Genomic DNA, 26,077 nt, shown 5'->3' with positions numbered 1-26,077 from the left:
CAGGCTTCTGCAGTTACTGCTCGTGGACTCAGTAGTTGCAACTCGAGGGCTATAGAGCACAGGCTCAGGAGTTATGGGGCACTGGCTTAATTGCCGCACAGCATATGAGATCTTCCTGGACCAGGGATGAACCAGTGTCCCCTGCATTGCAAGGCAGATTCTTAACCACTGGACCCACAGAGAAGCCAGAGGACAACTCCTGAGATGATGGGGACAGTGTCACAAATCCAGAACTCTTGCTGTCTTTATTTATGTGCCTGCAGACGCCACTGGTTCTCAGTGACATCACAGTCACCCAGGGAGCTTCTAGAACTCACCGTGCCTGGGCAGCGTCCTATTCCCATTAAAATGAGAATTTCTGGGGTGGGGCATGGGTGATCCCAACCAATGGCGTAGGCTCTAAGTGGAGGCTGACCCCTGCAAAGGACGTGGATGCAGCTGTGGGCCCTTCTCAGGTGGCAAGCACCTCTGGAGCCCTTTCTGAACTGCTGCCTCTACATTCAGCTCCCCAAGATCCACAGCCCTGTTCAGGGAGAGTGGCCTCTGACCTCTTCTCTTCTTTTTCTCATTCCTCAGAGCCAAGGCCTGGAGGCAAGCAGGACTCATGCTGGCTCGCCTTCCAATGGAGGCTTTTGTTTTGTCTCCCCGCTCTTCACAGGCGCAGGTACCTTCTTGTCCGTGTGGCTGAAAGACTCCTTTCAAAGCCGATTGGCCTTTCACACGGTTTGGAGGGCGCTCTGTGTTCCCTGGAAGCTCCCCAGGCCTGACTGGCTCATTTACAGTTTCTGCCCAGGTTAGCACCCTTTCTCGGGTGGGTCTGCCAGTACCGCACTGGTCTTCTAACAGAGTGAAGGGTCCACTCTGAGGACCTCTTGTGCTGGGAAGAAAACAGGCCAGCACCCAGCTCTGGGCCAGAACTCCAGGCTGGGGGCCTGGTGGGATCCCGTCTGCTCATGGCACAGATGCAGGATCCCTTTGAGGAGAACGTGTTATTCACTGCTGATCTTCTGTGTTCCACTGACGGGGAAATTTTTTCAGGTCAGGGTCCTCCTGGTCTAGAGAGAGTGGAGCAAGGACATGGTGCCTGCCAGCTCACAGACACCTCCCTACAACCGCTCCCATCCAGCAGCTGGGGACGGGGACCCAGGAGGCATCCAGCACAGACAGTCTGCCACTGCTGCCCAGGACCAGAGTAATGTGTCTGTGTCTCTAGAAAGCCTTCACTCTGACTGGGCTGTGCAGGCCCCCTGGAAGCCCCATCAGAGATGGCCTACTTAGCTAGCAAGGCCTGGCTGGCTGCCAGGTAAGCAAAGGCTTCTAACAAGCTGTGGTCTCCGCAGACGCACCTGAGACGCTAAACATCTTCGCTCCAAGGACACCTTCCCTGTCTGTACCCAGGCGTGTGCGCTCACTCCAGGCCCCTCCTCCCTCCCACGCTCCTTCTCTTTCTTGGCATAGATTTGCAGGCCAAACTGAGAAATAAAGGCCTCAGATGTTCAATGTGTTAAACTTTATGACTGTTTTGAACAGAAATGTGAACCTTCCTGTGGATGAATCTGGTGACCCAAACAGTGACACCAAGGCAGTTTTAAATCTTGAGCTTGGCCACTGTAATTGCCAAAGTTTATTTAGCCTGTATGTCGGTCCTGCATTTTGTACATTAAAGTCCCCCAATCCGCTAATAGGTACTATTATTTCTTGTGCCCATTTTATAGATGAGGAAGTTGAGGTCCTGACATGGCAAATGTTGACCTGAGTTAAGAGCCTACCTGTTATCACTGTGTTCTTCTGTGTAACCTCCAGAGTCTACCACACTAAGATCGGTCACAATGCCTAAGGAAGTCAGCAGAGCCTGGTTCCCTAGGGGATGGACAGGGAGCAGGGCCTCTAGAGCAGGAGACTGGGGAAGAGGTGCCTTGGCCATGGTCTTCTCGACCTGTTGGATGAAAATTACCTGTGGACAGAGCCCTGGTTTGGATCAGAGGTAGGATATATATAGACCCAGTCCTTTGAGGCCTGACACTTGAGGAATGTCCAAGATGGGGTGGCCCAATTTCTATTCAAATCTGACATAGGTTGGGGAGAGGAAGAGCATTGCAGGGGATGGCAGGTGAAGCAGAGCAGAGATGCCCCCACTCTGATCCCTCAAAAGGGAAAAGCTCATGAATTGGTTAACTGCATTTAGGAGAGGCATCTTAACAGCGTCTTTCTCTTACCATTCTTCCGTATCTTCTTATCCCATTTCCACTCACTGCTAGGTGACTTTGGGCAATTTCTATTCCTCAGTTTTTTCATCTGTAAGATGGAGATAATAACAGTCCCCAGAACTCTGACAGTGTTAGACAGGAGCAGAAGTAAACCTCTTTGGGGACCTGAATAACTAACAAGTTCTTTTTCCTCAGGAGATGCTGTGGTTAGATAAAAGAGCTTCTTGACTGTAAGACACATGAGAATATTCTATAGAGAAAAGCAGTGGCACCTTCTTCCCTAGCATATTGTCTGAACTGCTCTAAGGTGAAAAACAATAATAAACATTGTTTGAGTACCTACTGGGCACTTTTAAGAGCATCACTTCATTCAGTCCTTATGTCAGCTCTCAAGGGTACTTCCTTTTCCAGAGGAGGATGCCAGGGCTCAGAGGTTAAGTACCTTGCCCTTGATTTCATCCGAGCCTCCATGCCATAGCCTCCACCAGCGACAGAAGATGGACTGATCATATGACCTTCAGAAAGACCTTGTAGCTCAAGGAGTCTTACTTGGGCTTGCTTGAGCCATCAGCCAAACAGAGATCAGAAAATCATCGTGTGAAGTTTCTCTTCTCTTGCAGTAATAAATTCTCCCGACATTAGCAGAAGCTGGAGGCCAGGCAGCTCAGGACGCTGACTGACAGCTCTCAAGCAGAGCTGGCGGAGGACAGAGCGGGAATGGCATCCGAGTGCACGGCCGTGGGCAGGGTGATTGCTGGGCTCCCGTGAGAACAGGCGGTCCGTGAGGCTTTGACTCACACTTTGTAAATTGGTTTCATGCATGGGCTATCAATAGGGGCCTGGCTAGATAATAGGATTTTCCAACACACTTCTTCCCCCCCTCTCCTCTGCAGCCGTCCAAATCTCTGTGCAGAGCACCTGGAGGGGATGTGATGTGCTTGGCAGGGCACGCCTGGGGTCAGGCTCTGCAGCTCTGGCCCAGGTGACGCGGATCTAAGAGGCCATGGTTCAGAGCAGCCTCGGAGAGAGGCTTATGTGCTTCATAATCAGGGGTTGGAGGCAGCGTCTCGGGCAGCCCCTGCCTGGCAGGCTATGAATTTAGGTGCTGTCAGCCACACCTGTCCATTATGGGGGAGGGTCCTCAAGAAGTGCCCACGGGCCACAGTGACTGCTCCTGGCTTGGCTGAATGGTTCCACCAGCCTTGACTGCCCACGGCCAGTCTCTGCCATGTACAGTCTGATTCCTGACTGATCAGAACCCAGAAACCCAAGCATCCCAAATGTAACCATTCCCTAGAGGCAGAGTCTGGGGAACGTGGATTATTGGGCATGCACTCTCAGGAGAGATGGGGTGAGGGAACCAAGCGGGGATGTGGTCTGGGCTGAGGCCAGCTTCAGCCTGGTCCTCCTGGGAGCCCAGGAGCATCGTGAAGTCAGACTCACTTTGCAGCATGTGGGCTGGTCTTTTGTGTGCTTATGTCAATCAGCGATTGACCGTTGGCTTAAGGCAAGGGGACTCGGGCTGGTGGCTGCCCTCTGGGGTCGTGTGAAGTCACATCGTGTCCAACTCTGCAACCCCATGGACTGTAGCCCGCCAGGCTGCTCTGTCCATGTGTTTCTCCAGGCAAGAATACTCGAGTGGGTTGTCATGCCCTCCTCCAGGTGGGCTTCCCAACCCAGGGATTAAACCCACGTCTCTTGCATCTCCTGCGTTGTCAGTGGGTACTTTACCACGAGCCCTACCAGTGAAGCCTCAGTCTGGGGTCAGGTGGCTTCTATTCAGCTGTGACTACCTCTCTGGAGAAGAGGGGTGGGAATGAGCTTTAGTGGCAAATAGTCACAGCAGCCGGGGGATGGGTGCACCGGACCAGCCATGGGGGATCTGGGCAGAGCACCAAGAGCATCACTGCACCACCCCCAGGGGTATAGCCAGGACACAGCTCAGCCAGAGCCCCATCAAGAGCCAGCCTGGTGACTCTGATTGCTAGATGGCCAGAGGGCCGAGGAGCCAGAGGGCACTGCAGTGAGCAATGTCTGCGACTGCCTAGCCATCACCTCCAACACCCAGACTCTGAAACTACAAAAGCACAGTTCATGCATTTGCCTTCTGATCTCTTGCCAGCAGGAACAGAGTTCTGCAGGTTCCATCAAGGGCAGTGCTGGGGTGCAGGCTCCCTGAATCCAGGGCCATCCTGGTCTGCACACAGGACACCTACCAGAGCTGCTCTGTGACGATCTGAAGCCTCCTCCCCTGGAGCCTTTAATATAAGTTTGCTGCCGAAACACAAATATCCGCCTCCGATGCGGAAGAGAGATTAAATTAGGAACAATCTTAATTCTTTCTGGCAGAGGGAAGCGAGCGAGAGCTGTCAGTTCCCCAATGATGTATTGTTAAGGAAATCCAGGTTTAAAGGTATTTCATAAGTTTGCCTTTGCCTGCTAATAAAGAGAGTCAGCTAACGGAATCCGATCACCGGGTGAGATCGTAATGAGATAATATGGTGTACTCCACAGAGACCCAGCCGGCTCCTTGAAATTCCTCCGAGAGACTTTCTGAAGTGCCACATTGTGACGAGCAGGGGAGAGTAAGAGGGAAAGAGAGAAGGGAAAATGGGCATAATTAGCCAAGCAGATTAGGCGATTCAACAAAGATCATACAGTCTCAGCAGGCAGAGGAGCTGCGGTATTTATCAACATACCTCGCCTTTGCCTCTCGGTCTCCAGGCCTTTCTGTTTTCTCAGTGAGATAAACAAGCTCAGAGCCATCTTCCTGGAATATGCAGAGATTGAAAGCCTTATCGTGAGCAAATAAGCAGATTTTCCTGGGGTCCTCAGCAGCTGGCTGGCAGTGGGTCTCCCCCAAGCCCACAAGTCTTGGGGAAAGGGACTGTGTTCAAAAGAAGCCTTGGCCCAGGACTGAGATCACTCTGGTGGGTATCCAGCTTTGGGGTCAGGGGTCCAGTCTGGTTACCAGCTGTGTGCTTGGTACTCAGGTTGGGTGGGTTGCAGTGGGACTTAGGATCCACTTTGATGGTATTTGGCCTCTGCCCTGATTGCCCCAGGGCTATGCTGGTTATTTGGGCTACGATCTGGGGAGGCCTTGGGATTCCCAGGTGGTGCTAGTGGTAAAGAACCCACCTGCCCATGCAGGAGACATAAGGAACATTGGTTCAATCCCTGGGTCGGGAAGATCCCCTGGAGGAGGGCATGGCAACCCATTCCAGTTTCTTGCATGGAGAATCCCATGGACAAGAGGAGCCTGGTGGGCTATAGTCCACAGGGTCACAGAGAGTCGGACATGACTGAAGTGACTAAGCACACACACACACACACGTGCTGGGGAGGGCTCATTCTGTGCATACACGCACCTGTATGAGAAACCCTTCTGGGTGCACACAGTCAACCTGTTTGGTAAACCAGAAAAGAAGACCCCACCACCACCACTCAAAGAAATATGATTCAGGGCTTAAAGCAATAAAAAACTTTGAAACTCCTATTTACTATTTAAGCCAGCTCAGCCCCTATACCCACTCTGCCCTCAGGCCCACTCACATAGGGATAGACAGCTCTGGGGGCTTTGGAAAACTGATGAAAGTTATGCAAACTCTTTCCAGAAAAAGTACAGACATACCCACACACGCCCAAGTTGTGGTGCAGTTTCAAGGGGTCACAGATCTCGACCATGAACCCCAGATTTCAAAACTCTGAAGAAGGGGTGGTATTGAAGTGATGGTCTGCTTTGTTAGCTGATCCTGGGTGGATCCCATGGAGACAGATGTTGCCTGGGCAGACAATTGTCCAGAAATTGATCAGCCCCTGGAAACAGGAGGGCTCTAGAGCGGGCCTTAATTTTTATTTCCTGTGCTCTCCTGGTTGTGTTTTTAGGCCTCTGGGTTTCTGAGAGAAAGGAAAGCGAGAGGCCGGCAGGTTAGGCCTTAGTGACAGGCCTTAGAGAGGACAGAAGCCAGGATCCACAGGGAGCCTGCGCGGTTGCCTCCTGCCTTGTGGGATCTTTGTCACCTCGGCTCTGTGCCCCAGGTGTCCCAGCAGATGATCTCTTGGGGATAAAGGGGATTTCGTGCTGGCTTTGGAAGGCAGCAAAGCAGGCTGGCTGGGGAGACTGGATGCCCTGCTACAGCCAGGCTGGAGAGAGAACCCAAGGGACAGAGCAGTGGGGGCCACCCCAGAAAGGAAGAGAAGGAACTGAGGCCCTGGGGCTGTGAGAGAGGGACAGGAGCCATGTGAGTGCTGTTAGCAGAAGACGCTGGGCCAAGAAGGATTCTGAGCTCGGAAGAAAACTCTTTCCTGCAGGACTCCCCACTTTTCTGGTTGCATCTGAGCACCCCCCAACTTCCGCACGCCCTCCCCTCACTGCCCCCAGCCCCTCAGAGTGTGTGATGGATGTTCTGTCAGGGAGGGAGGGTTCGATCTGGATTTCCAATCTCCTCTGGATGCACCACCACCAAAATACAATACACAATTACAGGGGCACGATACATCAGTGATCACTGAGGAAAGAAACCCTATCTGGACAGCAACGCCAATGGCTGGCATCTAAATGCACGACCACAGTCAGCTCAGAACCCCTGGGGCTCTCTCGCAGGGAGCCAGCAGCCTCCCACAGGTAACAATCCAGCACGCCTCCCAAGACCTAGCCTCACCTTGTCTTCAGCCGACAGCACTCACATGGCTCCTGTGTCCGGGCTCTGCACAAAGGCGGCAGGGCATCATGGCAGGGGCCCTGGGATCAGAGGGGCACAGGCCCATTCACTCACTCACCCACTGACTGGCACTTTTGGAGCATCCCTCACCTGCCAGGTGCTGTTCTAGGCTGTGGGGTGTAGCAGGGAACAGGATAGACCGTCCAGGGAGTGGACATTCTAAGGAGGACCCTGAGGTGTGGATTCCTGGGTGGATACTGCTCTCCCCACCACGTGAGCTCCCTAGCCACATCCTCTTGCAGAGCGGTAGGGCAGATTCCTTCAAAATGGTCCAGGGGGGCAGCTTCATGGCCCTCAGACCCTGCCCTCCCACCTCCCACCTCCTTGAGTTAAGAAGGCAGATATCAAGATCCATCTTTCTCTTTTCCTATCTCCTGCGGTTCCAGGCCTGGCCCTGGCAGGGTTCTGTGAGTACTCTAGAGTAAACTGCTTCCCTTCTCTGCTCCTGGTTACTCTCAATGATGCATGCATGACTACATGTTCAGCCACTTCAGTCATGTCCAACTCTTTGCAACCCTATGGACAATAGCCCAACAGGTTCCTCTGTCCATGGGATTCCCCAGGCAAGAATACTGGAGTGGGTTGCTATGCCCTCCTCCAGGGGATCTTCCCAACCCAGGGGCTGAACCCGCATCTCCTACATTTCCTGCATTGCAGGCAGATTCTTTACTGCTTAGCCACGGGAGAGGCCCATTCTCAACTATAGGATGAGGCTAATGACACCCGCTCCAGGCACATCACAGGGATTTTGTTAGGATTGTGGAACCCACAGCGGGTCCAGATAGAGAAGAGACCTCAGGAATCACTGAGCCCAAAGCCCTCTTTTCACAGAAGAAGAAACTGAGGTTCCGAGTGGTACCTAAAAAGAGAGTCTGGGAAAGCTCTTGGTGACTGGAAAGCTCTCTATGGATACAAGGAATTGTTCTATTATTGTGGTTATTTTCCCCTGAAGCACACTGGCTGGTCTCTCATGACCTTAGCAGGGAAGGGAGGCACGAGTGTAGAGTCCTTCCCTGCAGGTCCCCGAGTCCTTCATTTATCCTTAAAGACCTCACTGGCCCCAAGCCTCATATGGCTCCCCCTGCCATGGCTGCCCAGCCCCACTAAGAGGAAGGAAGCTGTTTATTGCTTTCTTGCGTGGTGGGGGAGGCTGGAGTTATAGGCTAATTAAACCACAGACAGATTCCTCAGCAGTTGGCTGGGACCGTAAGTGCTGTTACAACAGTAAAAGGCCAGAGATGACAGATGGAGTTTTTTCAAGACTATGTCACCATCGCCCCGAACACGGCTTCTACTCCACCCCTCGGCTTCGGGGCCATGCTCCATGGGGCGACTGCTCTGTGTCAGGGAAGTGTGTAGACAACAAGGGGAAAAGGCAAGAACAAAGAAGAACAAAGCCGGCTCAGTCTAAACACAAAAGCAAGAAATAGCAAACTGACCCACACCATGGTCTCCTTGGAAGTATATAAATTGTCCAAGAAACTTCTCAACAAAAGACTTGGAAAGTCCTTCCCAAAGTCTAACTGAGATCACCCGTGTGCCAAGATAGCAAAGGGATGGGGGAAAGGAAAACGATGACTGAGCCGCAGGACAGAAGCAGGGAGGTGGGAGAGTGATGGACAAGGACCACGCTGCTGCAGATCGCTGACCTCTAGATGGGTGTTCCTCTTTTCGCACCAGTCAACAGAGAGGATTACACCTTCGTCCTTCCTTCCTCCCACCTCTTCCAGGAAGTTGAGTTAGATGAGATATAGCCAAAATCTGGACTGAACTTTGATTTCTATGCTACCCACAATCACTGAGGGGGAAGGAGGAGGAAGACAAATTAATGATCTCATGATTTAAAATGACCTGTAGGGAAAGAGTGTATCTGGTTATGGAGTCTGCCAAGTTGTGTTTGAGTCCACTCCTTCCTGCCTCTTGAACAGTTCATTTAACCTTCTCTGGGCCTTTGGTTCCTCCACTGTAGTAAATACAACTAAATATTCCTGCTTTATGGGATGCTGTGAAGTTCAAGAGGGATCATGCATTTAATACCCCATGGTGCTTGGCAGAGTAAATTGTGATTATTCAGCCACTCATCAGAAGACATGGGCTCCAAGAGGAGTTGGATCCTTCACTACCTGAAAGAAGAAATCTCCACTTTCTTTGACAATGAATTCTCCACAGCCTTTAGACTCAGAAAATTCACCCTAAAGTCTAGTTTGACTTCCACCTGCCGCAGCTATATATATAATATATGTTTGTCGCTCAGTCGTGTCTAACTCTTTGCGACCCCAAGGACTGTAGCCCACCAGGCTCCTCTGTCCATGGAATTCTCCAGGCAAGAATCCTAGAATGGGTTGCCATTTCCTTCTCCAGGGGATCTTCCCAACCCAGGGATCAAACCCAGGTTTCCTGTACTGCAGGAAGATTCTTTACCATCTGAGCCACGAGGGTCCCCAAAAGTACAGATCCAGAAGAAGTCATTGTGAGTTGGAAGAACTGGTGTTCAAGGGAGGCCTGGCTCTCACCTCCCTCCAACTGGGAAGACACTGTAAATCCATCCAGCCTGTTTATCTCTCCTTCCTGCCGCCCATGATCCTCAAAACTCTACAAGGTCACTTGGCCCAGCTGGAGTCCCAGCTCAGGCACTGATGTGATGCAGTCTGACAGCCCTGTCTCCCGCTGCCAGGCCAGGGCCTGGACAGAGGCTGCCAGGCTGCTGCTGGGATGGGGCCGGGTGGGAGGGCAGCTACGTGTTAGCCTGGTTGCAGCCTGGGGGAAACGGGGACCGAGGAGCTGCAAAGTGCTATCAGATAGAAAAGCTGAAGAGCAAGTTGTGGGATGCCTCCTCCCCTCTCCCTGTCCCCACCTGCCACCTTCACCCCCTCCCCACCCCATGCCCTGCAGGCTCTGAGACCAGCTAGAGTCTGGGAGCCCCCATCACTCGGGTTTCTGAGTTCAGGACATGGGTGGAGAGGAAGAGGGGACCTGAGACCCTCTCACTCTGCTCTGAGTTGCAGCCGTCCCTCCTCCTCATGGCTTCATTGTCCTGCAAAGCTTAGCATCTCCCCACTGAGACCCCACCTCCCACATATGTCTTTCAACAGCCCCTTCAGGGCCCCGAAAAAAGAGGAACCGACATGTGAGAAGACCCTGCTTTGTCCCAAGGACTGTGTCAGGCACTTGTGTGTTACCTCCTTGAAATCTTCAAGCGGTAAAGTCCGTTGGGGACCCAGGGAGGGGAAGGGAGGAGGGGAAGGCAGGACAGGAAGGGGCAATGGCACACCTAGTCTCCAGACTATAAAAAGAGTTGGGAACTGTGTACAGAGGTGCGGGCGCAGTTTAAGGAAACTAACCACAGTCGGCACACTGCCCTTAGACTAGCCACAGCAGGGTCTCTGCCCTTCCCTGGGTCTGAAGGGACAAGGGCAGAAGCAGGTAGTTACTGGCACAGAGAGAGAGTCATGTTCAGAGCAGGGGTAGGGGACCACCTGATAGGAGCTGTGGCTCTTGATGGAGGAACACAGCCAGCTGATGGGGATGCTGCAGAAAAGGAGTCAGGGGACTCAATCCCAGGCTCACTGCTCTCCTGAGCTCTGATATCCTGCTGGTGCTGCTCGCTGGCCCAGCCCCACCCAGGGCCAGAGAGCAAGGAAGTTGTGGATGCTGTGCATGTTGGGGCGGAGCAGGTGGGGAAGGGTGGAGAGCGGACCTGGAGAGGCAAAGAGCAGGTGGTCAGCACACATGAGATAGGAATGATCCTTGTTGACAGGGGGGCAGAGTCCACAGCCAATTATAGAGGCAGACCCCACACCTGTGTTCTCCATGATTTCATCTGTCCAATGTCCTCTCTCCAAGAAGTAGGACAGGAGGTAAGGACGGACGGGTGGCAGAGTCTTCTCATCTCACCTGATCTGAGCTTCCAGCTGCTGACGGCTCCCCAACCCCTGATGCTCTGATAGTCTCTCAGGTCTGCAGAAGGTACAGAATCTAACTCAACTCGACCCTCAACTGGCTTCTGACCTTGATAAATCCCTTAGGCTCTCTGGGCTTCAGTTTTTGCATCTGTGAAAAAAAAAAAAAAAGAGTATAATTCTGTCCCTGCTTCTGTTACAGATATTTTGAAAGGATGAAAGTGGGATATATGTGTAAAATTCTTTGGCATTAAAATCAAGCCACAAATGCAGAAGAAAAATTATTTTTTAATTTAATAAATGTTTATGAGACAAATTAATACCTGCAGGCATTGTTCCTCATGCTGAGGGTATAACAGCAAACAAACAGGCAAATGTCTGCCTTCCTGGGGGACAAACACAGGAGTACATAGTATGTCAAACACCTTCAGGGGGAAGGAAGCAGCGTGTGGGGAGGGCAGGGAGAGAGGGTTGCTGTTGTATGCAGGGTGGTTTCAGAAGACTTTGGGAGAAGCCATTTGAACAAAGATTTGAAGGAAGGAAGGAAGAAAGACTTATGGAGATGCAGGGTGAGGAAACAGCAGATGCAAAGGCCCTGAGGCTGAAGAACATCGGGCCCATCTGACAAAAAGCATGGAGGCCAGCATGGATAGAAACAAGTGATTGAGAGGAAGGGGTTAGGGGCCACATTGCCGTGTTAATAAACTGAGGGAAAGTAAGAGTGGAAGAGGGGAGAAGTGGTAGAGACTATTGCAGTCACTCCTGATGCTGGGAAAGATTGACGGCAGAAGGAGAAGGGGGCGACAGAGGATGAGAGGGTTGGATGGTGTCACTGACTCAATGGACATGAGTTTGAGCAAGCTCCAGGAGATGGTGAAGGACAGGGAAGCCTGCTGTGCAGCAGTCCACGGGGCTGCAAATAGTTGGATATGACTTTCTGACTGAACAACAAGATAAGAGATGATAGCTTGGACTAGTTGGAGGTACAGTAAGCCCCCCCTATATACGAATGAGTTCTGTTCCAAGAATGTGTTTCTTTGGTCCAGTTTGTTCATAAGTCCAACAAAGTTAGCCTAGCTACCAAACTAACACAGTCAGCTACATAGTACTATACTGTAATATGTTTATAATATTTTCACACAAATAGTACATAAATAAGCACAAAAAATACAACATTTTTAATCTTATAGTACAATACCTTGATAAGACAGTGGTACAGTGCAACAGCTGGCATACCAGGGCTGGCATTGAGTGAGCAGGCGAGAAGAGTTACCGACTGGAGGAGGGAGAGGAGGCGGGAGACAGTGGAGCTGAACCTTTGTCAGCAACAGGAGACAGAGGACAAACTGCAATTTCATTCATGCCTGACGTTGATGGCACAGGTTCTGGTTCCTTGCTGGATTCAATTCTATCTACCTTCTTGAAAAAGCTATCCAGTGACGTCTGGGTAGCGGCTTTTTTTTTTCTCATCACGGATGGCATGGTGGTGCTGAATGGCATTCTGAACGGCTGCTACAACCTTCGTGTGCTGTTCTATGTTTGGGTCCTGGGCCTCAAAAACTCACAGTGCCTCTTCGTATAAAGAAAACCCCCTTGCCATTCACCTGCACCATGGATCTCTGATTCTTTAGTTGCTTCTTCTTCTTTCTGTCTCTCCTCATCCATCCTCTGGGCCTCCAGTCCCATCGTCATTGCTCGGTGCTTCTAAGCAGTATGAGCAACGTTATCACTGCTTTTACACTTGCTTCCAGACATCCTGGGTTCGAAATAAACATACTGTACTACTGTCTTATTTACAGTGTTGTACAGTAAAGTGCACAAAACACACCCATTTGTAGAGGATGCCCCCACCTGACAGTGTACCCCAGACACGTGGACTAACTTAAGTGGTTGGCCGTGAGAACACACATTCATAACTTTGAAATTTCCCAATTGGAAGGTTCATATGTAGGGGACTTACTGTAATGGAAGTGGTCAGATACCAGCAAAACCAGAGGATTGTTCGTGGACTGGATGTGAGTTATGAAAGACAAAGAGAAGTTAAGACTGATCCCAGAGCTTTTGGCCTAAGCAGCTAGACTACAGTGTTGCCACTGGTGGAGCTGGAAAAATTGTGGGTGGAACAGCTTTAAGGGGAAATTTTGTTCCGGACTTGTTAAGTAGATCTGAATGTTAGCTATATGGAGCTGGAATCAGGGGCAGGACTGGGCTAAAGTTATACATCCGGGAGCTGTCAACACATAGATGGTGTTAAAGCCACAGGTCTGGGAGAGACCACCCCAAAGTGAGTCTGAGGCCCAAGGCCAGAGCCCTCAGGCCAGGTCAGGGGCCAAAAAGAAGAGCTTGCGAGACAACAGTCAGTGAGGGAGAGGAAGAACCAGGCCAGGAGCACACAAACAAACAAACAAACAAAAACCCTCAAAGACTCATCTTACTTTTAAATTTTGCTGCCCCAAATCAAAATAAAGTATTAGCCAATAAAACTGAGCAATGATTGAAAGATTAGTCCCTTGTGAGCACCCTGAGTTCATCCCAGTCATACAGGCCAATTCAACACTAGAAAACGTGCTAACGAAGTTCACTGTGTAATGAAGGAAGATTCTATGTGGCTATCTCGCTACAACCAAAAAAAAGCATTTGATAAAATCCTACATATTCTCATCAATTAAAAAAAGCCTCAATAAATAGGAAGAAAATTACACTTCCTTAATTCCATTACTTCTAAAGAATGTTTAAAAATGCCACCTTTCTGTCTGGAAAGAATATGTGGATGTCTGTCCTGTTGAACATGTTTCTGAAGGTATTGGTCCCTGCCTTAAGTGAAGAAAAAGAAGAATGGAGGATGAATAGAAGAGGGATGAAGGAGAAAAATATTATTTTCAAATGATATGATCATTTACCTAGGAAATTCAAAAGAATGACATGACAGACTGTTAGTAAGATTTCAGCACATTGGTAAAGTATCAGAACAACAACCAAAAAATTCACACTTCCCGGCTGCTGCTGCTGCTAAGTCGCTTCAGTCGTGTCCGACTCTGTGCAACCCCATAGACAGCAGCCCACCAGGCTCTGCCGTCCCTGGGATTCTCCAGGCAAGAACACTGGAGTGGGTTGCCATTTCCTTCTCCATCACACTTCCCTCCATGCTACCAATTAAAAAAAAAAAATCCAAAATAGAGAAAAAACAATAAGAAGAAATGCTTCTAAGTTTCCAAGGAATGGACCCAGTTAAGATATGAACAAAACTGTAATGCAATAACTGTGAAACTCAACTGAGTAATACAGAAGAAGATCTAAATAAATGGAGAGACATCTAATGTTCCTGGATGGGAAGTCTAAGCATCGTGAAGATGTCCATTCTCCCAGATACAAAGCGACTCCTGTCAAAATCGCAACAGAATTTTATGGAACTTGATCAACATAATTTAAATTCACCCACAAGAGAAAAAGAATAAGAATAGCCAGGCAATTGCTGAAAGAGAAGTATGTTGAAGAGGGATCTACCCTATTAGCATAAAATACATAATGATGACCTAAGCTACAGTCATTAAAACAGCAAGACAGGAGCCTAAGAATGGATAGGGAATAAACAGATCATGTAGGTGCAAAAGTAAATGATGACAGCATTTCTGATTAATGATCTGGGATGGACTGTTCATCCATGAGTTCACAAGTTAAGGGAGCACTGGTACAGCTGCTTGTCCTATCAATTTGAGGTACTCCCTGTTGCTCATGACAGAGAACTTTAAATAACCAAGCTTCAGTGATAAGGAAATGGATTGCTGGCATAAGGAAGTCCAGAGGTAGATAAGGAAGTAGCGAGGCCTCAGGGTTGGCCAAACCCAGGGGCCCTGACTCTGTTCTCTAGGCTTCCTTTATGGCTGTGGCCCTTTCCTACGTTGCCCTCATCCTCGGGCTGACTTCTCTCATGGCGCCAAAGAGCCCGACAAGCTCCTGAATCCATAGCCACAAATCATGATGTCCAAAGGAAGAAAGGGATTATTTTCTCCCAGTGCAGACTTTGAGAAGAGAGCAAACTATTTTCCCCAGATGCACTCAGTAAACTTCCCCTCATCTTAACTGGGTTTTATGCTCATCCTGAACTAATCACCATGACCAACATTATGCCATGCTTGGACGATTAGGCTAGGTGTCCACCTGATGCAAAGAGCTGACTCACTGGAAAGACCCAGATGCTGGGAAAGATTTGAAGGCTAAAGGAGAAGGGGATGAGATGGTTAGACAGCATCACTGACTCAACCAACATGAGTTCGAGCAAACTCTGGGAGATAGTGGAGGACAGAGGAGCCTGGCTACTGCAGTCTGTGGGTGTGCCAAGAGTTGGACACAACTTATCAACTGAAAAATAACAATGGGATTACACTTAAAAGATGAGGCCTGGACCCAAAGCCCAGGGAATAATTGTGATGGGCTGGATGCCTACAAGAAAATCTAGGGAAAGCGGAAATAAACACTAGGTGGGCCACCAGTAATGGCCAACAAAGCTATCCATTTGGAAAAAAAACTAATTTAAAACCAACTTCCCACTATAACAAAATATATTTCAAGTTGACTAAAGAGCTTCAAAAGCAAGGGGACTGCTATAAAAATATTAGAAGAAAGTATACTATAACCTTGGAGTAGGGACAACCTTATCAGGGAAATACAGTAAAACCAAAACTATTTTTAAAAATGATAAGCTAACTTTGTCAAAACTAATTGTTTCTGTCTGATGAAAAAACTCATAAAGAAAAGTTAAAAGGTAATTGACAGACTGGGAGAGATAGGTGAAACACACATAACAGATATGAATTAATATCCAGGATATGTAAAGAGCTTCCACAAAAATGATAAGACTGAGCAAAAAATAGGAACAAGTAACTCAAAGAAGAGGCAAGGTAAATAAGCAGTGAACATATGAAAAATGTTTACAGAAATCAGGGAAATTTGAATCAAATCAAATGAAATATTTTATTTTGGAAAAAAGTATAATATTGATAATATCTAGCATTCAAGCGGGTACAGGGAAATGAGAGCTCTGCTACAGCACTGTTGGGGAGTGTAAACTGACAAAGAATGAATTTATTCAGATTAAATACATGCACTTGCCTTTCTCCTAGGAATTTTACTTCTAGGTATCTCTCCTAGAGAATTATTCATTTATGAATACAGGAAAACATGGACAAAGATGCCCTTTATCATGTTTCCAATAGTGAAAAAATGTGTTTCCAATGTCCAAGATTGGAAAATAAGAGTATATGCATACACACATACATGTTTGTATATATGCATACTACACATACATTATATATTTTATATATACATACATACACAGTACCATCCGGGAAGCTATATATACATATATGCCCATGATATATATAAGTATATATATAATGTATGCATGTATATATATGCATCCTTAATACAATATTATTTCACTGCTGAAAAATGAAGTAGTTCTGTAGGTAGTGAAATTGAAATCTCTCCAAGTCACATTATTAAGTGTAAAGAGCAAGTTGCAAGCCATAGAACCACATTTTACCACTTATGTGGTAATCAAAAGGTCCAGTAATTTCCTATTCGTGTGTATATGTAAAATGCCCAGGAGGAGGTCTGTAAGGACACACACCAATCCCCTGGTTACCACCAAGAAAGGACTGGGAATCAGGGTTAGGGAGGGACACTTAGGATTGATTTGTACTGCATGGGTCTCTTTTTTTAATGTTTATTTGTTTATTTGGCTGTGTCGAGTCTTTGGCTGCATGCAGGGTCTTCCATGCATCATGTGGGATCTTTTGATGTGGCCCTGGACTCTCTAGCTGGGGTGTGCTGGCTCCACAGTTGTGGCACACAGGCTTGGTTGCTGCGTGCATGTGGGATCTTAGTTCTGCGACTAGGAATCGAGCCACGTCCCCTGCATTGCAAGGCAGATTCTTTACCACTGGACCAGCAGGGAAGTTCCGCATGGATCTTTTATTTTTTTGATTAATCAATTTATCTTAATTGGAGAATAATTTAAATGTAACTATGTATCACTTGCACAATTAAAAATAAATTGAAAATTTTAATTTGTCCTTTCATGCATTTGCTGAGAGCAGGTTATATGCACACCCTGGCTGACCCACCGTTATTCTCCTGTGCAGATGAAGGGAGAACCAGCTTCCAGCTCCTCTCTGCTGGGGTCCCAGGGAACTCGAGGGGAAGGCTGTAAACTTCCAGAAGCCTATAATGGCCAGGCATGATTTGATTGCAAATCACACAGACTTTGAAGCCAGAAGACCTCAAAGTGTGAGTTTGTGCCTTTCCTCCTTCCTAGTTACGCAATTGAGGCTCTGTACCTCAGTGTTTCAACTGTAAAGAGGTCTGACAAATAAAAATACCTCCTTCGTAGGGCTCCTGGGAGGGCAGAATGGACATGAAAACTAACAAGCATTAAAAAAAATTTAAGTGTGAAAATGCTAATCTAACTCCAGGTTTAGGGGGTTGTTCTTCTCAAGTACCTGCAGTGCTCCCCTCTGTAAGCAGGAGGAGCAGAGCTGGAACTTAGTTGCCTGCCCCAGCCTCGTCCCTTCCCTTCTCACCCTCTGTGCTCACCAGAGCTGTGCTCTGGGGCACAGAGACCCCCGGTAAATCCCTTTGAGTAATTCAGGTCTCTCCAAGTCCCCATTCACACACCTGTTAGCAAATAGCAAAGGCTTCCTTGTCTCTGGGCAGCAGCAGTCTCCTGGGGCTGAGTTGGTCCTTCCCTCCCCCTCCATCTTTTGTTAGCATGGGATCAGCAGCTTCCTAGAAGCCAGCTGTGAAATGTCTTCTAAACCAAACCAAAAAGAACAGATGTTGTTTAGGGAAGGGGCTGCACTCCTTCTTGGGCCCAGGACTGCATTCACACCAGCTCCTGGGGGGAGCAAACCGCCCAGATGCCCCTTCCTCCATTCCCAGGTCCTGCTTCCAGAGGGAGGCAGAGAGGGAAGGGAGAAGAAAACCGCTCCTGGCTTCTCCCCATCTATTGGCTGGCCAGGTCACTGTCCCCGGTCTCTAGAGATGCAGCTGGGGATGGAGACTGGAGGCAGGGAAGCAATATCCTGCCCAAACGGCCCTCTGCTGCTCTCCACTCCATTTATTAGCCTGTCGCTCTCCACTGAAAAACTCGTCAATCACCGTGAGCCTCCAGCTCTTCTCCATCTCTGCCTGAGACCAAGGAAAACAGGAGACCAGAGAATACTGAACACAGGGCCCCTCCACCTTCTCCATCTCCCCGCCTCTGTCAGCTCCCCAGACACACACAAAGCACACAGCCAGCAGTGCGTGCAAAAAAGCACGCACACATCCCTGAACTCCCCTGCAGACTCAGATGCTCCAAAATCCTGAACAGGACTGGTCACGAAGGCATCTGAATCCCTCTCTGTTGTTGTGAGTGTGTACTCAGTCGTTCAGTCATGTCCAACTCTTTGCGGCCCCTCGGACTGTAGCCCTCCTCTGTCCATGGGATTCTTCTCTGTAGGCTCCGCCGTCCATGGGGTCTTCCAGGCAAGAATACTGGAGTGGACTACGATTTCCTTCTCCAGGTGACCTTCCCAACCCAGGGACTGCATCTGCATCTCTTGCGTCTCCTGAATTAGCAGGTGGATTCTTTACCACTGCGCCAACTGGGAGGCCCTCCCTACCTTGATTCTAAAGACATCCAAGAAAATAGATTCTACCACATTTAGTCATCCTTTCAGTCCTGGCTCAAGCATTGCAGGCTCTCTGGAGCCCGCCAGAGCCCCCGTCTCCTTCCTCGTAGTGTTTCTTCCCTCATGCCTCCAATTGTACCGGGAATGAATGCATCTATTCTAGAACTTACTTCACAGTATTTCATTTTAGGTCACATACCTATCTCCCTTACCACGCTGAGCCATTTGTATCTAAAAACCTCCATACTTACACAATATTGGTACATACTAGATGCTCATTGATGGGGGGTGGATGGATGGAGGGAGGGAGGGAGGGGTGGAAGGAAACCTCACTAGTTCATCCTTCCCAGGGTCTAAGAAGTAATAATCTCACTTCCTCAATATTCATAATTCTGTTGGTCTATATATTTATGTGTAATCGAGTATCTTCATATCTTACGAAGCTTGACATGTCAGTGCTTTTCTCCTTTTAATGCAGCCCAGTTCCATGGGGTTGAGAAGAGTCGGACACGACTGAGCGACTTCACTTTCACTTTTCACTTTCATGCATTGGAGAAGGAAATGGCAACCCACTCCAGTGTTCTTGCCTGGAGAATCCCAGGGACGGGGGAGCCTGGTGGGCTGCCGTCTATGGAGTCACACAGAGTCGGACACGACTGAAGCGACTTAGCAGAAGCAGCCGCAATTCTCTTTGAGGGTAGAAAGAAAACTGAGAACTTCAGAAAAATGTGCAAAAGCATAGTTTTCTCCCTAGGAAGCTTTCAGACACTCTTGAAGAACCTACCTGGAGTCACTTGGGCATCCCGGGTTCAGAATCCTGTCTTGCTGGTCTGGATAGAGACTAGGACTCTTGCCCCTGCATACAAGGCCCTGGGTTCATGACGATGGTGGTAAATGGGTCTGTCTTGCGTTGACTCTCATGGACTTTGGCCATTTCTGAGGATTTTTCACTTTAGTTTTGTCCAAAACATACACAAAGCAAGTGGATATGTGCCCCAAATTTTATGCTGATAATAAGCAAGTCCCTGTTTGGGGCTAAGCTATTCTGTCTTGAAAACACCGTGTTCCATGAACTTAGGGCTCTCTGGAGAGCGCCCCCTGTAGGAAGGCCAGGGCTGGTACCTGTCTTGTACCCCAGAAGGAGTGGCAGGACCGCTATGTCTGCCCTTTGCCTCAGCGATTGCTCTCCTCAGACTTAGTGAATTCTCTGCTGGAGTCTGAAGGTCTCCTTGGCTGAATCTACTAGCAGAGCCCGCAGCCCGAGGCCTGGTGGGGGGATCAGGCGGGGCTCAGCCCTTCTCAGCAGCGGAAAAGCAATGAGGTTGAACTTTATATATTTATTGATCACAGCTTCTCTGGACCTTTACTATCATTTAACTCTCGCTTCTAACCAAATCCCCTTTATCTCTTTTTTGCCAACTTCACTGCCCCAAATCATTTTTTTCCCCCTCACACCATAAACACATTTCCATTTGAGTGCACAGCCAGCCTGCTGCCAGAGCCCTTTCTGTGTTTATTTTTCTCCCCTCTCCAAAAGCAGCTTCATTGAGGAGGAGAATTAAAAGAAAAGGTGGCTCAGAAGGGGTTAAGCTAAACCAGTAAATAAACATTGCAAGTTCTCACTTTCTGGAACAAATTCAAGAGGTGAGCCATACGTCTAACCTGAAACTGTGCTTAATTCAGGGATAATTTTTCTTGGTGTTCGAACCAGTTGCGGGTCTTCCCATATGCAAATGAAAAGGCAATCGTGTGTCTGGATTGTCTGGGAATTCTGAACATTTAAAATAAAATGAAAAAAAAAAGAACATTAAATATAAAATAAATAATAAATAAAAGAAGAAAGCCACAGCTCAAAGGCTAATCTTCCAAAGAGTCTTTCCTCGCTCTTCTTTGGCCCTACTTCATGCTGGGAGGGGACCCCAGGCAAAAAATCCTATAAAGAAACAGCCTAAATGAATGCACTCTCTCTTCCTCTAAACCCTCTTGGTGTCTGGCTTATCGTCTAATGAGGATAAAAATGTGCTGTGTCTTGATTAGGAAGACATCTGAGGGCCCCCTTTCCTCTCTTGCTGAACTCTGAGTTAGGCCAGATAAGGCAGACTGTTTGGTGAATGAAGGCTGGAATTTCTTCAGGAGTTGCTGCAAGCTTCTCCCTCGGGATGGTGTGTTCCTAGGCTTCCTCGGAGCACATGGGCAGAACACAGGATAACCCGTCTACTGGTGGAGCTGGACTTGACAGGGTGCAAGCAAAAAGCAGCTTCAATCTTTTTTTTTTTTTATTCTGCTACAGTGCCTTCAAGCATATTCTTTCCTGGGCATTGGAGAACCTCTCAGAAAAACCTCTTAGTTGGGGATGTAACACAAAGATTTTTTTTAAACTCCAGATCAAACTCAATTAGAACCTCCAATTCTCATCCCATTGAAGACTTCCATTGCCCAGCTTGGACCTGCTCCAGTGGGAACCTTGAGGATTGGGGTTCAGGGATGGTCACTTTCATCACTATGTTCTCACCTGACCTCCTCCTCTATTCTTTGATGACTGCTTGGATTCCTACCCTTACTCAAAGTTCAGATAGGGTAGAGATGGGAGGAGAAAGGAAGGCCAGGGAGGTCTCACTTGACTTGTAGGCTGGTGGCAGATTCCAAAGACCAAGTCTTCCTCTTGGCAACTCATATGGTAAAGAGTCTGCCTACAATGCAGGAGACCCAGATTCTATCCCTGGGTTAGGAAGATCCTCTGGAGAAGGGAATGACTACCTTCTCCATGATTCTTGCCTGGAGAATTCCATGGACAGAGGAGCCTGGCAGGCTACAGTCCATGCAGTCACAAAAAACTGGACATGACTGAGCAACTAACACACTTTCTCTTGTCGGGGGCTTATGTGAGTCCTCTCACCTGTAGGTCTCCTGGTATAATGACACCTCCTCTACTGGTTGTTTATGACCCTTACTTCCTATAGTCCTGCAGCTGAGGGCCAAGTCAACTGGCCCAGGCTTGATGCCTTCAAAGATGCTGGTATCCCTCTGTGAGGTCCATACCAGCCCAGAGGAGGGAGCCCCCCACCTCCATACCCAGCCAGACTCTAAAAAGGCAGCAATTTGAGGCCATTTAGTCCCTCTCTCGGAGAAGGCAATGGCACCCCACTCCAGTACTCTTGCCTGGAAAATCCCATGGATGGAGGAGCTTGGTAGGCTGCAGTCCATGGGGTCGCTAAGGGTCAGATACAACTGAGCGACTTCACTTTCACTTTTCACTTTCATGCACTGGAGAAGGAAATAGCAATCCACTCCAGTGTTCTTGCCTGGAGAATCCCAGGGATGGGGGAGCCTGGTCGGCTGCCATCTATGGGGTCGCACAGAGTCGGACACAACTGAAGTGACTTAGCAGCAGTCCCTCTCTGCCCAGCCTCCTCAAGCCACCGGCCATAGCCTCTCACCTTTAGACCTTCTTAGGCCTCAGTCCAGCTCTTGTGTGACTCTCGTCCAGTTCTTTTATTTGGTCAGTGGGGGAGGCAGCCCCCTTCCCTTTCCCATAAAAGGAGGTGGGACACAGCCCACTGACAGCTCACTCCAGAGAAAACCTCCCAGCACTCTCAACCTCTCCACCTTTTTATACCCTTTAAGTGGATGAGAAGGTAAGGGTGACATAGCCGATTTCACACCCCTTTATCCCGGGCGATGGGTGGGCAGAGAGGCAGGCAGAGCCCTGAGCTTTGGAGCTCAACCACACGCATCTCCACAGGGGAACCTGGCCAGCTTCACTGTTCATCCCAAGTGAACAGCCAAACGTCTCCTGATCACTCCTTCATTCATCCACAAACATTCTTCAAGCACTTAACTAGGACTGCCATAACAAAATACCGTAGACTGGGTGGCTGAAAGAGTAGAAATTCATTTCTCACAGTTTTGGAGGCTGGGAAGTCCAAGATCAAGGTGCCAGCAAGGTAGGTTTATTTCTGAGGCTTCTGCTCTTGATTTATTGTCAGCAGCCGTCTTGCTGAGTGCTCACCTGCAGGCAGAGGGGGCAGGAGCAGGGGAGGAGGGCACAGATTCCATCATGAGGGTCCCACCTTCATGAGCTCATCTAACCCTAATTATCTCCCAAAGACTTCATGTCCGAATAGCATCCCACCGGGGTTTAGGCCTTCAACATATGAGTTTGGGGACATAAACAGTTCGTTGCAAGTCCCCGCTGAGCATCCAGATGCTGTGCTGGGCACTAAGAATGAGAGCATCCGCCAAGCATGAGGCTTGTCTTCTCTTCCTCCCAGGTTTGGAGCAAAGACCAACGTGTAAAGAATTGTACATCAATGTGAGAGGCAACAAGTGAGAGCCCAGAGAAGGGATTGGTGGAAGGAGGCACCAGCAAGCCTGAATCCCCAGGAAGGGCTGCAAGGAGGTGGGAGAAGACCCCAGGAACCAGACATCATGGCTGAGTGTCTGATAGGCCTACCGAAACCATTCACCTAGCCTTCCTCCTCATACTGGGTTGTGGGTGGGGATCGGGGGAGGCATCTTGAATGCCTGCTTCTTGGTCGCAACATGTGCCCAGGCACATGAACATTCTGATACAAAACAAGGATGACCTTTAACTGATGCTGTTTGACCACCTGCCATCCACCTGGATTGGACCAGGGAGGTTTTCATTCTTTTCCAACAAGAACAGGAATGAAGAAGCTTACAGCTATTCTGTAGATAAATAAACCGAGGTTGAGATACAGAAGTGGGTCTCTGAATCCAGGAAGCAAACACACTTCTAGCCCAAAAGAAGGAAACATGCTTTGGGAGGGGAACAAAACCCCAACCTTTAGCTCCCAGCACCTGGGGGGATTGTTTCCACCCACTCCCATCTTACTTTTTCCTCGAAATGCCACAAAGGCAAGTTTTTCTAACTCCAGGTTCTTTGCGTTTTGTTTAGAGACAAAGATAAAAATGCATTCATTATCCCATCTGTGGCCGCTCAAATGAGAGAAAAGTGCTTCTGTATTAGGGCGACGCAATCCTCCCAAACCTTTTTACTTCTATTAAAAAAGCATGAAGGCAATTTACCAGGATGCGCCTGTCACAGTTTGAAAAGCAGAAAGGCCTTTTTATCTTCCGATTTATTTACAGGTGCAGCCTAGTGACAGAGGCAAGTATTTTTCCTGCACAGTGACTTGGAGGGGCTGTAGTAGACAAAGCAACCATGAGGTGCTTCCTTGTCCCTGAATACAAGCATGGGGCTGCCACCATCAGATCGTCCTGCAGCAGGTCCCAGGCTGCCGAGGTCACCAGCAGACATTACTTCTTTGCTTGCTTTCACTAGCCCACGCACACCCCACAGGAGCCAGCTGGGTCTCTGCCGGCTTATCTTCAACTCCAGGCACGCAGGGAAGAACATGGTGGGGGTGGGCGGTTCCTCCCAAGAAATGGGCTGAGCAGGTTGAAGGGGAGAACTCCAGCAGGATTTTCTGCTTTCGAGAATCTGCCAGGTGACTTTCCTGGTAGTCCAGCAGTTAAGAATCTACCCGCTAATGCAAGGGACACTGGTTTGATTGCTGGTCCTGGAAAATTCAATATGCCGAGGGGCAACTAAGCCCGTGCACCACAACTGCTGAAGCCCACATGCTCTACAGCCTTCGAGCCACAACAAGAGAGGCCATTGCAATGAAAAACCCATGCACTGCTTCTGCAACTAGAGAGAAGCTCCCTCTCACTGCAACTAGAAAAAGCCCATGTGCAGCAACAAAGACCCAGCACAGCCATAAATAAGTAAATGAAAAATATAAAAACAAACAAACAAAAAAACCAGCGGGAACTCTACTCAATGTTATGTGGCAGCCTGGATGGGAGATGAGTTTGGGGGAGAATGGATACATGTATATGTATGACTGAGTCCCTTTGCTGTATACCTGAAGCTATCACAACATTGTTAATCAGCTAAACTCCAATATGAAATAAAAAGTTAAAAAAAAGAATCTGTTAGGTACAAAACAGGATCGCTCTGACACCATCACCTTTTCTGGAAATTTCAACAGTAGCACATTAATATCTCTGGGCTGGTTTCCATGTGGTCTTCACTGGAGACATCTTTTGACGTTTTCATGGAAACTCTCTCCAAGGAGTCCTCCAGTCATTCTTTTAGTCTTTTTCACTGTTGACACTGAAAGCACACAAAGGGAAGAATGTGCCCCAGGTGTGGGTAATGGCGCTCAGTGCCTGCTTGGCCATACCAGGCCACCAGAAAATCAGGCATCAGATTCGGTCACCACAGACATTTTCTCCCACAGTCAACACCACTTATTGACTTCTTGCAGTAGTTTTTCAGGCTCAGCATTCAGGAAGCTACAAGTGCAGACGAGATGCGATCCTGCTCACAGTGTGGTGGAGGAAAAAGGCAAGAAAGGAAATCATCAAAACATGAGGCAGGACAAAATAAGAAGTAAGTGGAGGTGTCTGCAATGTGTTGTAGGAACACAGAGGAAAAATGAATTAACTCTGAGTTGGGACTCAGAGGAGGCAGAATTTCTGTGGAAGGCAGCATTTTCACTGGTCTCAAGGAATGGAGGGTTGATAGGGGAAGCCTGGGGGTGGGGGAGAGGGGTGGGTGCAGCGGCAGCACAGAGTGTTCATCTGCCTTGTTCTGGCTCAGCCAGGGCACAGTGACACCTCCCACCAAGGGCTCCCAGCAGCCACCGGGGCTTCATTCACTCTGGTCCTTGTTGCCATGGAGCCAGCATCTGGTCCCAGTGACCTGGCCAGTTGCCTTGAGCATTGCTGCAGCAACACCTGCACTCCCAAAGGAGCTCCATGTGTGGGGAGCTACAGCTGGGTTGGGACCTTCCAGCTGAAATCAACACCCAAAGAGCAGAGCTAGGAGTAGATTTTGTGCTTTGGACTTTTCCTGGAGAAGCACTGAGGGGAGCATTGAGATTCACGTCACTCACTATACTTGAGTGTTAGTTGCTCAGTCGTGTCTGACTCTTTGTGACCCCATGGACTATAGCCCACCAGGCTTCTCTGTCTCTTCTGTCCATGGAATTTTCCAGGCAAGAATATTGGAGTGGGTTGCCATTCCCTTCTCCAGGGACGGCCAGTGGCAATTTTATATTTTTCCTTAAAGGACCTTGTTGTCCATACCCCTTGGTGTGACTTCACATGCTTTCAGAATCTGGTGCCTGCCTGGCTTCCCGTCATCATGTGTGGCCCAGGCCTCTCTGAACCCTACGCTCCAACCTCAGGAACAGCTCCCCTGTGCTCTCTGCCTGTGTTCCCCACACTTCACCCCAGGAGCCTCTGAAGCTGGGCATAATCCTGCCTCTGGCTTAGCCTTTTCCTTTAGAGACACTTTCACCCTCCTTAGAACCTCGAGGAAGTTACAGTTGTTCCCTTTCCAGTTGAGGGGGTGGGGGCCCAGAGAAGTTGGATGGCTCATTCTGCTGGAGCCACGGTCAGTCCTCACAGTCCTCCGTTCTGAATCCAGGGCACCATCCTCCACCATAGCTGTTCCAGCCTTTTAACTTCCCAGCACCCCTTTATTGTTTTTCCTTCCATAGACCCCAGGGACTCCTATGAAGTCATCCCCAGCCAATCTCAGC

General features: G+C 48.8%; 1 long non-coding RNA gene across 1 annotated transcript; it reads left to right on the top strand.

Annotated features, from left to right (window-relative positions):
• The first annotated feature begins 312 nt into the window (after positions 1–312).
• On the top strand, positions 313–1,660 carry LOC133261182 (uncharacterized). The gene is made up of 3 exons (XR_009741040.1): positions 313–455; positions 577–793; positions 1,039–1,660. It is a non-coding gene; the product is annotated as an uncharacterized LOC133261182 (long non-coding RNA).
• Positions 1,661–26,077: the final 24,417 nt, after the last annotated feature.

Source organism: Bos javanicus, chromosome 15 (assembly GCF_032452875.1).
Source record: "Bos javanicus breed banteng chromosome 15, ARS-OSU_banteng_1.0, whole genome shotgun sequence".
Taxonomy (NCBI): domain Eukaryota; kingdom Metazoa; phylum Chordata; class Mammalia; order Artiodactyla; family Bovidae; genus Bos; species Bos javanicus.
This window is presented reverse-complemented; position numbering and strand designations above follow the sequence as displayed.